Source organism: Marmota marmota, unplaced genomic scaffold, assembly GCF_001458135.2.
Source record: "Marmota marmota marmota unplaced genomic scaffold, marMar, whole genome shotgun sequence".
In the NCBI taxonomy this organism is placed as follows: Eukaryota; Metazoa; Chordata; class Mammalia; order Rodentia; family Sciuridae; genus Marmota; species Marmota marmota.
This window is the reverse complement of record NW_026000241.1, coordinates 26,018,212-26,033,033: the sequence shown is the minus strand read 5'-3', so window position 1 is coordinate 26,033,033 and position 14,822 is coordinate 26,018,212. Positions and strand designations below refer to the sequence as shown.

The 14,822-nt window shown below is 44.7% G+C and overlaps 1 protein-coding gene across 3 annotated transcripts in view; it reads left to right on the top strand.

Annotated features, from left to right (window-relative positions):
- The window catches only part of Rarb (retinoic acid receptor beta), a 376,875-nt gene that overhangs the window by 332,816 nt on the left and 29,237 nt on the right, over positions 1 to 14,822 (top strand). The window lies entirely within an intron of this gene.

Here is a 14,822-nt window from a genome sequence, read left to right as displayed (position 1 = left end):
TGCCCACAATTCATGACCACCCCCAATGGCCCAACCCCCATCCACACCCCTTTCTCCTGTACCATTTCTCTTCTTACCGTTATTGGACCCACCAATATCAGACGTAATGTTGGATGTGTATTCATTTATTGTCTGCCTTCCTCCAGAAGGAAATGAATGTCAAGAGGTTGAGTAGATTGTTTGTCCCCAGGGCCTAGAATAGTGCCTGGAACATAGTGGTACTCCATCAATATTGCTGATCACATTTAGAGCGGGTTGCTGCAGACCAGGACTTCTGTATATGTACCCCAGTTTTTCCTGCGAGACTTAAATGCTGTCTGGTATGGATTTTCCACCCCCCACTACTATGGACTAGTAAATAGGTGGCCACAGGATGCTGGAATCTGGTTCCATTACTTTCTGTTCTGGGCACTGCCTTTCCTCTCTGTGGAGTCTCGGAGCCTCCTCTCTCTCCACCTTAGAAGGCATTAGCAGATGTCTTTTTGATTAAAAATGGGGGGAAAGCATGTTCTGCGTTGGGTGTGGGTGTTAGAGGAAGGGCAAAGGAAGGGCACGGGAAGGGAATTGTGAAGCTCTGGCAGGAACGTTGTGTGTGTTATTTCTTGGTCTTCTTGAGCTTTTTTGACCCCTTGCTGAAGCATTCCCAGGGATAGAAGCTGGATTCTGTGTTCATGTCAGACATCCAAGTATGTGGCTGTAAGCTATGCAGAGAATGGTAAAGATGGCTTTATTTCTTTTCCAAATGACTCTCTGGAGGAATAAATACCTGAGAAGTAAAGTTCTATAGGACAGTAAGAGGATTTTTGTGCACTAAATAGGATTCAGCAATCCTTTACAGACGGGGCAATTGGGGATGATGTATTTATATTTGAGAAACTGGTAGGTTCCCTCGGGGGAAGGCTCAGTTGTCTTAAGATTCTGGCCAACACTTCAAGTGCTCCGACTGACTTAGGGGGCGTGGCTTATTTCTGCCCAGTTCTTTTTTCTAACATTTTCTTTGAGTAACACATGTGGCCTGAGAGTGACCCCACAGTGGCATTCAGGACAGCCAAGAGCAAGTAGAGGAATTCCTTAGCTACAGTCCTTATTACATTCTTGTTAGGAACACTAATCTTTTGAAAAAAGAATAAAGTTTTAAGAATTATTTCAGGAACACTATCTAGTTTCAGAATTCGATAGACTTGAGTTCAAATCCTGCCCCTATACATGACTGGCTTTTAAGGTCAGCTTTTTTTTTTTTTTTCATGTGTAACTTAGAATAGTACCATCTACCACACAGAGAGTTGCTGTGTCATTAAATGAGATAATATATGGTAAGCACTTAGCACAGCACAGTGAGGAAGTTCCCAGGAGGCATGGTTGCTGAGGTAGACGTGCGAGAAGTCTGGGTCATATATCCACTTAGTGATTTGAGAAGCTGTGACAGAGAGATGTTTGGAGTTTGAATTTCCACAGTGGGTTGGAATTCCTCCCATCTTTGCGTTTCCAAGACTAAGGGAAGGAGCTGTTAATATTTTGTCATGGGAATCCTGCAGGTAAGGTCCCCCATCTGGCCTTTGCTTCCACTCTCCCTCCCCCATGCACATTGGCACCCATGCATTTCCATGAAAGCAGGGACTTTGACTTTGATTGCTGCTGTATCCCTAGTGTTGTCCACATCAGACCTGTCACCCAGTGGCAGCTTCTGCATCAAGTTCCAAATGCTGAGTCTCTTTCACATCGAGGTAATTCCTAGAAGGCAACAATTAGAAGATCGCTTCCCAGGGTGACCATTCTAGTCATAAGTGGACTTTTCCAAAGGCTCTGCCGGCAGACAGTCACTTCTGAGTGTGAGACTCAGACACCAGTTATCCATGGCACATATCACACAAGTCCACTTGTAAGCACACAGCACTGGGAACCCTGTCCATCTGCACCTCTATCTTTGGTCATCACTGTGCAGGATGGAAATAGGATGCCCGCCTGGCATCCCTTACTCTGTCCCTTCCCCTTGGCTCCCCCCTAATTCCAACATCCCTCTTCTTTCACCTTCAACTTCTAGCAGTGAACTTGGTGATCTCTCTACCCCAATCATCTCTTCATCAAGAACAAACTAACCCTTCTCATAATATCACTACCAGCATCAACCACGATGAACTTGGCCGCGTTCACAGAGCACACGTGAACCTCCAGCTGTGGTCCAGCCTCAAGCTGGAACTGCAAGGCCCCCACCCCGACTCCTTGCAGCACTTTCCTCCAGGCCTGCAGATTTGCTCTGCTTCTGTCTGCACCCTGGAGAGCACTCCCACCGTCCAGCCTGTGGCTGGCCTTGGATATGTGCAGACAGCTCTTCAGTGAATGCATCTTCTGAGATCTCACGGCTCTAGACTGACCCTGCAGGGAGCCTCTGCAAAGTAGCCATGTCAGAATCATATATCCTCGTGGGTGTTTGTAAACATGGGTGGTTTTACTGACCTCTTACAGGTTTGATTACAGAAAACCATGTTTTCAAGTGCTTCGACTTCAGTTTATTGGCTAGGTTGATTTTTGAAGGACTTTCTCTGGCCTCCTCTTAACCTTCTTCACCCCTCAGTCTGGCTCACATTCTTAGTGCTCTGGTTTGAATCTTCTCTTGAAAAGTCACGACTTTCTCCATTGCCAAAACCAGTGAACTTTGCTCCCTCTTCATTCTTTCTGACCAGCAGTGGACACTTGGCCAGACGGCTGCTGCTACTTCGGATTCTTTTCTCTTCTGATTTCTCTGGTTCTTTATTATTCAGATTCCTGTCCATTCTCCGTTTGTTCCCATCACAGTATCCTGTTTCCATGTCCACCAAACTACTGGCCACTCCCAAAGGTCAGTTCCTGATACCTGCCCCCACCTCTCTCTTCTCTCAGGCATTATCAATCCCCTCTTATGACTTCATGGTCATCTTTCAGGGCTGGACTCCTAAATGATTTAATTGAAGAGCTGTTCTCTGGCCAAATTCACAGTGCCATCTCTCTAACAACCTCTGGAATTGCCACATGGATTTTTTTATTTACCTTTTTTTTAATTTACCTTTTGATTTTATTTACCTTTTTTATTTATTTATTTATTTTTAATTTACCTTTCTTTTCTCCCTACCAGGCCCCGGTTCCCACTGTTTCCTTTAGTCAGACCAGCCACCCCCATCTCTTTCCAATGTGATACTGTTATTCTTGGGTTATTTACTCCCATCTCTCACATCCAGAATGTTCTTCCCTCCCCTTTTTGCCTCCCCCTCCCCTAGTGAGACCCCATTCTCTGAGGCCATCCCACAGCTAATTTCCATCAGGTAACCATGCTGTTTCTGACCCCTAACCCTTTGCACACCTTGCTCTCTTCACCTGGAATTTCTCCTGCTCCAAGCTCTACTTGTTTGAGAAATGCAGTTGAGTATCCCGTATGGGAAAGACACTGCCCTATGCACCAAGGATACGGAGTGAATAAGACCTGCACACTCCTATAAGGAACAGAGCTCAAGACCCCACAGGCTAAACCATCAGCTCAGTGGTCTAAGTTCCATCTCATAAACTTCTCCTTAGGTTTTTTTTTTTTTCCACACCTGTTACCTGAATCAGTGGATGAATATCTCCCTTTGGCATATAGCTGAGCACACAGCAATTATTTGTTTAGGTGACTTTACCTTCACTAGAATGCAAGTTTCTTAAAACAGTACCCTCATTTATTTATTTAACATTGGTCACAGTACCAGACACAGTGTAAGTGTTCCTAACTTTTTAAACAGAAGAAGAAGTAAATAAGTGCATAGAGGGATGGATGGATGGACCAAGAATGGATGGATGGGCAGATTGATAGATGAAAAAGTGGTACAGATGGATGAACAACTGGGTGGATGGAAGGATGGACAGATGGATGATTAAATGAATGGCTGACAGAAGGACTGGATAAATGGACACATGAATTTATAAATGTGTGGACAGATAGATAGATGGCCAGACAGATAGATGTATTGGGAAAAAACAATTTTTTTTAAAAAAAATATACTTCAGATTCATCATTATTAATGAAAAACTTATGGTTAATTGAAAAATCCAAGAGTGGGCTAGCCTATATTTAATACATCAATTAACAGTTCTCTAAAATATAAACTCAACAGAATGTGTTTGGAGCAAGAGTTATACCAAAGAACTATACTTGATGATTCTGAAGACCTTTAGGATAACCTTCAAGAACCTTGTTGAGAATAGCTTGGGTATACAGCAGGCATGAACCATTTGAAATGCTGTAAAGTGAGGGTTTTTAATTTTTTTTCATTTCAACAAAATATGTAATATGGACACTCACATATCCACATGTAGACCATTTCTCTAATGATTCCTATTTCTAAAATTTATTTGACAAGAAATTCTCCACATTAATATCCTAAATAGGGTATTTGCCAAATATCCGGAAAACTTGCAGGCCATTCGTGTATCTCTTTCAAATGCCTTCTTGACACATGGATAGCTCATGAAGAGATTCATCAAATGTGTCAAGCAGTTTGTAAAATTTTGAAGCCCAAGGAGGTAACCATGGTCACGTCTATTTACTCAGCCAAGTTCAGATACAGAATCCTGCCCTAAGAGATGAACCCATTGAGGGCTGATGTTGTAGCTCAATGGTAGAATGCTTGCCTAGTGTGTGTGAGGCACTAAATTCAATTCTTAGCACCACATACAAATAAAATAAAGGTCCATTGACAACTAAAACAATATTTTTTTTAAAAAAAGAGAGAATTGAAAAATCAAAAACTGATTTAGCTATGCTTTGTGTTCCCCTTTATCTCCAATAGGATGACACCAGCCTGTAGCATTGGTCTCAATCTGGACAAAAATTCTTTCCTCCTCACTTCCCTCATTTTCTTCTTTCCTCCTCTTTCCTCCTCTTTTAAAAATCTTTTTTGTTTCCATATTTCTTCTTCCACTGCTGCCTTAACATTTTCACATTTTGGTACAATTCATGTACATTAAACTTGTGTTTATATGATATGTCGAGAGCATTCTCTTTATTATTATTTTCATTTATCATGAGAAAAATTCATTCCTTATTTGATTCGCTATCTTCAGTAGCTCTAGGACTCAATAATTATTCATTGAATAAATGAATTGATATAGGACTCCAGTTATTTTTGAATATATTACATTGTGTTGCAGTCATTTATATACCTAAATATATATATATGAGAATCCTATGTTGGGCAAAAATTAATGTCCTCACTTTTTAAATGAGAAAACTGAGGCTCAGAGACTTTAGGAGACTATTGTGAGTTTGCCCAGTTCATAAATAGGGAGGTAAAATGCAGGCCTTTGGAATTCTACCACTGTCTCCTTTCCACATGTCCAGTGTTCCTTTCATTTGGTTTAAGATCTACAGAGAACATTATCTCTGTGGGTGGTAATTGATTTGGGCCTGATTTGAAACTTTGAATTGCAGGAGTGACAAATTATTTTCTTAACAACTGAACAAAGGCAACCATTGATTCAAATATCCTATGTGGTGAAAAGCATGTGGGTGTGTGCCGCTCTTGTGTGAAACCACTCTTCACACAGACTGTATCAATCAGTTATAGCTGTGTAACAGATCACCCCAAAGCTCAGTGGCTTTGAAACAATAAGCAGTCATCATTGCTCACAAGACCATGGGTCACATGGACTGAACTTCTGGGCTTGCTGGGCTCTCTTATGAGTCTGTGGTCAGTTACCATTTGGGTAGGCAACTCTACCACCCATGCCCAAGGTCTTTCCCAGTCTTACGGGTAGTCTGGCTCCAGGTTGGTGTAGGACAGTCTTAGTTGAAATAACTAGGCTCTCCTCCTCATGGTCTCTCCGAATTTCTGCTTCCCAGAATTTTTCCCAGCTTAGAAAAAAATCATGTCTATAAAAATTTTTTTAAAAATATTTTAAGAGAAAAAAGTATGATGAGAATGTCAGGGGAAAACATCAGCTTATTTGCTGAAAATTAATTGGGTTTAGAGGACAGTAGGAAATGAAAAATGTAGTCATTAGAATTGATCAGGATAGATATTATTGTTTAATATTTAGAAGCCCATAACTTGCTATAAAGAACATACATGACACAAAAACAAGATACCGGTTTATCTGGAACCATCTGCTTCAGGAAATTTCTTTTTACCCTTCCGCCCCCTATCAGATCAGATACTGTTTCTCAAAGGCAGAGTAGACCACTCCATGAAAGAAACATAAATGGATGTATGTGTGTGCCTGGCAACTTTTTACCCTCTTTTAAGATTATTGATTCCTGAATCTGAGACTGCCTGCCTTTTCTTCCCCAAAAGTTAAAAGACCCACAAAACAGCATTTCAGAGACATGAGGGCAGATGAGGTCGCAGCAAAGGTGAACTTCAGCTTAACACAGCAAAGAAGTTCCTGCCTGTGAAAATGGTGTAAAGTGGGTGTTGGACTCCCTTTCTTGTTTGGAAGGCTTTAAAACACGGTGAATTGATTGTGGAGTACATGTGTAAATTGACTCCAGATTAAAAAGCAGAGGGGCCAGCACCATGGTCTTAAATTTCCATTTACCATCGTTGAGGTTTGTACCATTAATCAAGGTCTTCGTCTCAGCCCTTATCTACATTGGCTAATTCATTTTTACTGTTTTTTTTGTTTTGCTTTGTTTTGTTTTGTTTTGGTGCTGGGGATTGAACCCAGGGATGCTTAACCACTGAGCTACATCCCCAACCCAATTTATTATTATTTTTTTTTATTTTGAGATAGGGTCTCGATAACTTGCTTAGGGCCTTGCTAAATTTCTGAGGCTGTCCTTGAACTTGCAATTCTCCTGCCTCAGCCTCTTGAGTCGCTGGGATTATAGGAGTTCACCACTCTGCCTGTCTCACTTTGGGTAATTTTTGTTACAAACACGAAGCTACAGACAGGTCTGCCGCCTGTGGGCAGGACTTAGGAAAAGCCAATGTCAAGAGTGGCCTGTTGCTGAGAGGATCCAGGCCAAGTACTGCTGATTTTGAAGAAAAGCACCTGAGAGTGTGTGCAATTTCCCAGGTACACATTACCAGCTCCTGATTTTTGTTTTTGTTTGGTTGGTTTTTTTTGCTTTATTAAAAAAATATTTAATTTTTAGTTGTAGTTGGACACAATACCTTTATTTTATTTATTTATTTTTATGTGGTGCTGAGGATCAAACCCAGGGCTTCGCACTTGCAAGGTGAGCACTCTACCGCTGAGCCACCCAGCTCCTGCTTTTGCACATCATTCTGGAATATTTTATTTTGCCTCATCTCTATGGTTGACCTGAAAATATTTTCTATAGCTCATATGTTCATAGAAAAGAATATGTCATTTAAAAGGGAGCCTTCTTCCGGGCATGGTGGCACATACCTGTAATCCCAATGGCTTGGGAGGCTGAGGCAGGAGGGTCTCGAGTTCAAAGCCAGCCTTAGCAACTTAGTAAGACCCTAAGTAACTCAGGGAGAACCTGTCTCTAAATAAAATACAAAAAAAAAAAAAAGGGCTGGGGATGTGGCTCAGTGGTTAAGTGCCCCTGGATTCACTTTGCAGTGCAAAAAAAAAAATTATAAAAAAAATAACAAAGGGAGCTTCCAAACAACAGATCCCTCACCTTGCAAGAATGGGCACCACGCTGGCCTGCCTGAAAGGAATATGTCCAGAGCAGAGCTGCCTGCCCCAGCCTAGACAGAAGCAGAAACGAGTATCTGGAACACTCAACTTCCAAATAGAGGCAGAATCTCTATATCCAAAAGCCACCCATGAATGAGAAATGTGTTTAGAATTGTTTGAACATTCCATCTATATAGCACACCACTTGAACTGAAAGGAAGCGTTTGGCATCTGCACATTCAGATATTTCAGGGATTTTCCGTAACTGCTTTGAATAACTTTACGAAGCCGAGCTGGGCTAGAAGATCCTTGTTAAACTCTCCAAATGCTATGTCCAGACTATTTCCCCCGAGACTTGAATATTTCTTAGTCTATAAAAATTCTAAGTATTCTCCCTGCTTGCTTGCTCACTGACACCTCGGGGGCCAGGTCATCCCTTGAACTTTGCGGCCCCACAGGGCCCTGTGTCACCTTTGCAAGTCCTTGCACACGCCTGGCCATGTTGCAGGCTTGGAGCTATTCCATCTCTGTCTCGCAAACCCTGAAATCAAGGTCCCAAGGAATGAAAGGACTTTATTCCTTTGACACACACTCTTGGGTTTCCTGCCCTCAGGCTGCTCCCAAAGGCACCTGTCTTGTTAGTGTTGAGAACATAGAGCCACAGCCTCTTTCTCTCTGGCCTTCTTTCTCTGGGTGTTTGTTGGAATCCCGACTAGCATAACCATGGCAGGGGCTGTATTAAGGAAGAGACAATCTCTACTTTCAAGGAGAGTCTGATATAGCTAGCAGGGTGTGGGGGGTAATCACTCCCCACTCCCCTCCCCACCTTCACTGCAGGGACCTGCTGTGTTTATGACTTGAGCGCCAATCCCCAAATCCTCAAATTATGGGAAATGTATGTCTGCAGCAATTAGGGATAGACCCACCTGCCTTCAGTTCCATGGTGGTTCATTTACATAATTATTTCAGAAAGTTGTTTTTTTTTTTTTTTTACTTCCTTGGTTCTTTTTAAATTTTTTAATTTGTTTTAATTAGTTATACATGACAGTAGAATGCATTTATGCACTTTGATATATCATACATAGATGGGATATAATTTCTCATTTTTCTGAGTGTACATGTTGCAGAATCATATTGGCCATGCAGTCACATATATACATACAGTAATAATGTCTGTTTCATTCTACTGTTATTCCTAGCCCCACATCCCCTCCCATCCCCTCCCATCACTTCCCTCTACCTAATATAAGGTAACTTTTCTTCCCTAGTGCCCCACCCCCAGCCCCTGGATTCACTCCCTAGTGCCAAATAATAATGATAATAATAATAATAGGAGCCTCCAAACAACAGATCCCTCACCTTGCAAAAATGGACAATTAGCCCATTGTGAATTAGCATCTGCATATTAGAGAGAACATTTGGTCTCTGGTTTTATGGGATTGGCTTCTTTGGCTTAGCATGATGTTTTCCGACTTTAAACTAAGATACAACTGTATTTTTGTGCTTCCTCTTGCATCTATCAATATGTTAGCTACTGGCCCTCCCCCACTCGCATCAAGCCGATAGCTTCCAATCACCAACTGTGACCCATTATTCTTGTAGTTAGCAAGGAGCTAAGGAGTTGAGATGGGCAAATTTCAGGCTTTAATTTTCAAGTGAGAATAAATAGACCATTATGCGCCCTTTCCTAAACTGAATATAAAATACTTTATGGACAAAAAAAAAAAAGCACCATTGATTATATTTTCTTTTTCTTTTCTTTCTTTCTTTTTTTTTTTTTTGACACCAAGAAATTTTTAGTGAAGCCTTGTTTTCCTCTCTTCCTGAGTCCAAGTGAGATCCACATCTTTTTGCATGTTTCCTACATTAAATTTTTATTGTGTGCATAGAAATCAATATTCCAGATACATGCACAAGTGCACACATTAAAATGAACACGACTTCATTTATTTCCATGATTAGACATTCAAATAAAAGTGCTTGGGTGTCTGTTTTCATATTCATAGGTCGAGATCCGTACATCAGAGGTATTTGTGTAAGTGACACTTTTATTACATTCATTTCATTTGCAATATGATAGTGGATCATAAATATGTTACTTTTATGCCACCAAATCTGATTTGTAGCACTTAGCCCCTCACAAGGAGAATGCTTGATATTTTATGGAGCACCTTTAGTCCAAGAAGCGCTTTGCAAACATCAGGCCGGGTTCTTTCAGGTGTATAAATCACATTCATGACCCTGGGGGTGATCCTGACCACTGCTGCGGGGGTGGAGAGCAGTTAGTGAGCCCTCGGCAGCCCCTAAGGTGATCGGGAAGCCTTTAATTTCTGAAAGTAGGAGGCTCAGGTGAGCTCTGACCTGCTGCACAGTCTCTGACCGCGGGTAGCACTCCACATCTAGCTACATGTCCCTTTGTGGTTCACAAGAGAGTGTGGGTTTTTTTTCTCTCTCTCTCTCTCTTTTTTTTTTTTTTTTTTTTTTGTACTGGGGATGGAATTCGGGGGCACTCAGCCACTGAGCCACATCCCCAGCCCTATTTTGTATTTTACTTAGAGATAGGGTCTCACTGAGTTGCTTAGCACTTTTGCTGAGGCCGGCTTTGAAGTCATGATCCTCCTGCCTCAGCCTCCTGAGCTGCTGGGATTACAGGCCTGCGCCACTGCACCCAGCTCACAAAACAGTTTTTGAGCCCCACTGTGGACCAGGTGCTATGTCAGGTCCTGGGCACATAAAGGGCCCATGAAATATGGCTCTTGCCTTCCAGACATCCACAGAACAGGAGGGGAGGGCCGTGCAGAGCTTGTTCTGATGCAGATGGGACAGTGGGGGCCCCTCACCCTGCTTCCCCGTTCCCTCCCTGTTCCTTCCCCACTTCTTCTGGGGGCGGGGGTTGAACTGTGCTGGAAAGCCTCTTGTCAAGCCCCAGGCCATCATGGATATGTTGGTGCTTGTGGCAGCCAGGGACAGCTGGAGCGAGAAAGGACAGCATCAATGGCACAGTGGCTCCCTGCCCATGAGCCCACACTGCCCTCTGTGCCTGCCCCCATTCCTAGCCTCTGGGATGGGGAACCCCCACCACCACAGTAATACATGTGCAGGGCTCCCTGTAGCCTCCCTCCCAGCACTCACTACACCCTGGGTAGCAGACACAGTGGGTAAGAGAAGGAGCCCATGGGCTGCACTGGGGCTCAGAATGCAGAGCGCTCACCTAGTATGCGGGAGGCACAGGGTTGGATCCTCAGGATCACATAAAAATAAAGGTATTGGGTCTATCATGCAACTAAAAAAAAATTTTTTTTAAAAGAGCAGGCACCCTGGAGCCATCTGCTGAGGGCACAACCAGCTGTATCACTTACAGAATGCGTGCCTTTGGGAAGGTTCCTCACCTTTCTGTGTGCCCACTTGCCATCTGCATAACAAGGCCTATGGGTGACACCTGCCCTTTCAGGTTGTCATGGGAGTGAATGACTTAGGATGAACAGAGGGTTTCAGTAAGTGCCTGGCAGAACCTACAACACTTATAATGAACACTTTCAATATCCTAATAAAAAAATACTCCAGGTTGTGAATCACAGGATATGTAATAATAGTGGCACCAATAGTACTTTATGAGTAATGTCTGTCTCCCGCCATAAAAGAGCTCCCCGGCAGCTGGAGCCATCCTGTGTTGCTTGTTATTTCACCCCTGCAGCAGTAGGTGCTCAGTAAACATCCATTGTATGAACAAATAGAACCGTGGAGGAACAGAGGAGACCATCTGCTCATTTGATGTCACTACAGAGAGCTCCTCTGAAAGCATCATTTCCTTTTTTATTTTTTCCACTTTCCACTTTTTATTGGTGCATGATAGCTGCACGTAATGATGGGGGTTTATTGTTACATATCCATACAAGCCCACAATATATAACAATATTTCCCCTCTCCCTCTTCCCCTCCCTCCCCCGGTCACTTTCTTCTTTCTGTTGGGGATGGTTGGCCCCTCTGAGGCCTCTAGAGCTGACTTTCATAAGTTCCACTCCCCCACCCCCTTTTCTCTTTTTCTCTCCAGCTTCCACATCTGAGAGAACACATGTGACCCTTGTCCTGAGTTTGGCTTATTTCGCTTAACATGATGGTCTCATTCCATCCATTGTCCAGCAAATGACCTAATTTCATATTTCTTTATGGCTGGAGAAAACTTCATGTGTGTCTGTACACCACATTTTCTCTATCCGCTCATCCACTGATGGACACCCGGGCTGGTTCCTAGTGCTGTGGGCATCATTTCTTACCGAGAGTCTCCCCCGCCCCTGATGCCACGGGCCTCACGCTAACCCCCCAGGTTCTCCGTGATCAGGCCCACCCATTCCTACAAGGAAGGGCTGTAAGTTCTTCCTGCATAACCAGCCCTCATAAACCTTTCCTGGACACTTCCTCTGTCTCCTCTAGCACCACACCCGAGCAGCTCAGGGGGGGTGCATCTGCCATCAGGGACGAGGGCCTGGGAGAGGTGGTGACGCCTCTGGGCTCCACCCCAGGTGGTGAGCCGTGGAGCTGGCACTTGCTGCAGATCTCGGGCTTCCCCTCCGGCACCTGCGTCACCCCTGACCCTCACTGGTGGCCAACAAGGTGGAAAGCCCTTGCCCTTCCCCGCCCCAGGAGCTCCTGACCTGGAGGCCTCAGAGGGGCCAACCATCCCCAACAGCTGGTCAGAGCCCCCGTCTCCAGGGCCTCATGGCTTCCTGTGCACGGCATCCTTGATTCTGCTATTCCTTGGTAGTCACCCCCATGCCTGGTCCAAATGCCACATCTGTCTTCCACCATAGTTTAAAACCATGGAGCAAAGTAGCGGCCAAAGCCACATGTTTGGAAGATTTTCCCATCAGCTTAGGAAGCTTCATGGAGCATAGCTTCAAGTTACAGTGTGGGAGAGATTCTGGGGTCCCGGGAGTCCTTAGACAGGCAGGCAGCCATAGTGGGATACAGCTTATGGAGGATGAGAGGGGTCTGGAAGGTGACCTGAGGTTATGCACTGGTCTCTGGCAACCAGCTGCTGAGGATGCTCCCATTTGGACCCTAAATTACAGAAGAAGGTGATCCAGCTTTGCAGCTGATGTCTTGCAAATGGCGGATGCTGTCACCACACAACCCAGGGAGTTTGTGCCCCACTGCACCTCACCAAGGCCCCCTTTCTACATGACCTGGCCTCTTGCTTTTGGTTTGGTTCAGATGCCCCATGGTGACAGCTCAGAGTGTCCCCTCCCTGCAAGGTAGAGGTATGTTTATTCAAGTAAGTTTTGGGGAGTGGGGGAGTGAGGCGGAGTCGGCTGGAACACAGGCCCACACACCTACTGGGCTGGGGCTGTGGGTAATGTCAGGGTGCTTGTTTGATGGCCATTCCCCAGCCCTATTTTGTATTTTATTTAGAGACAGGGTCTCACTGAGTTGCTCAGCACCTCACTTTTGCTGAGGCTGGCTTTGAACTCACGGTCCTCCTGCCTCAGCCTCCCAAGCCACTGGGAACACTGATCATTTTAAAGTATCCAATTCGGTGTAGTGTATTCACAAAATTATATGACCTTCAAAGGCTGGAACATTTTCATCTCCTCAAAGAGAAACCCCATACCCATCAGTGCTCACTCCTTATCCCTGTCCCCCATCCCAGCCCTTGGTGACCACGAGTCCACTATCGGGTCTGTGGATTTGCTTATTCTGATTCTAAAAATAGAATCATACAACATGTGGCCCCTTGTGATTGGCTCCTCCACTCAGCACAATATTTTCCGGGTCCGTCTGTGTTGTAACACGTGTCAATACTTCGTTCCTTTTTGATGACAGATAATGCTCCATTTTATAGCTAGACCACATTTTGTTTATCCACTGATGGTTTGATGGACATTTGGGTTGCTTCCACTTTTGAGCTATTATACACAATGTCGCTGTGAACAGTCGTGTTCAAGTTTGACGTGGACATCTATTTTTAGTTCTCTTGGGTCGAACCTAGGAATTACTGGTTCAATACGATAACTGCGTCACTTTGGGAGGAACTGCCAAACTTTTCCTTGGGACTCTGCTTGCAAAATATCTTTGTAGCTTAGATTTGATTGTGGCATAGCCTCAGCCTTACCCCCCAACCCCTCCCTAGAAGCACCACGGGGGCATCTCTGCCACCACAAGCTGCCCGTGCCCTCTCACTGTATCTTTTTTGCCTACTATATTCTTTATTTTCTTCCTGCCTTGAAATCCTATATGACGCCCTTTTGCCCTGCCTCCTACACCAAAGTAGCTGCAAAAGCCACGTATTTGGAAGATTTCACCCATCAGCTTAGGAAGCTTCTGTCTTGGGAAGGGTCTGGTCACTGGAAAAGAGTACAGTTGAGACCGAGTACCCAGTCCTCCCCCTCCCTCCAGTGACTAGGATAGTGTTGTTTCAGGGTCTTAGGGGAAACACAATACTAGGAACCATGTTCTCCTCAAACAGGTCCCTTCCTTGGGAATAAGTCAGTCCAAGTGACTTATTGGTCACATAAACATGCACACAATCCTCAGCCTCCTTGGACTCAGTTTCTTTACCAGCAGAATGGGTTTAAAATTGCTTGCCTGATAAGGGGATTAAATGCAATTCTGGAGATAAAGCTGCCAGGAAAGTCTTCAAGATATCCAAGCCAAGCCCTCTCCTCCCCGACTGCCCTTCCTCCTGGGCTCTAATGTCCCAGTGCCATTCACCTCCCCTTTTCTCTGTCTTCCTTTCCAACTCCCTCTTTCCTTTTACCTTTTCTCCTCTCTCCCTGTCTTTCTTCTACTCTCCCAGCGTGGACCCAGAGGCCTGCTAGTTCTCAAATGGCTGGCATGTCCTTGCGTGGGCAACCCAGGACCAAATCCTCTTAGGGCAGATCAGATTATGCCCTGGGTCATTTTGCAGCATAGATTCCCAGGTCACAGTGGTGGCAGACACAGCCAGGCAGAATCCAGCCTGGCACCCCTGGGTCCCCAGGGAACATGGACTCCCCGGAGGGGATTGCATGTTCTGGTTTCACCTGTCTGCCTCCCTGGGTTTCAGTTTCCTTCCCCAGGAGATCCTAGCCAGGGGCTGGGCGTTGAGTTACACTCTGATTTGCCGTCATCTGAGAGGCCTGAGCTGTGGGAAGAAGCACAGGCTTCCACAGCCCCTGGGCCTGAGCCCGTCTGTGCAGGAGCTGAGGCGGCCATGCTGAGGTGCAGCAGGCCAGGTGGGCCCTGGA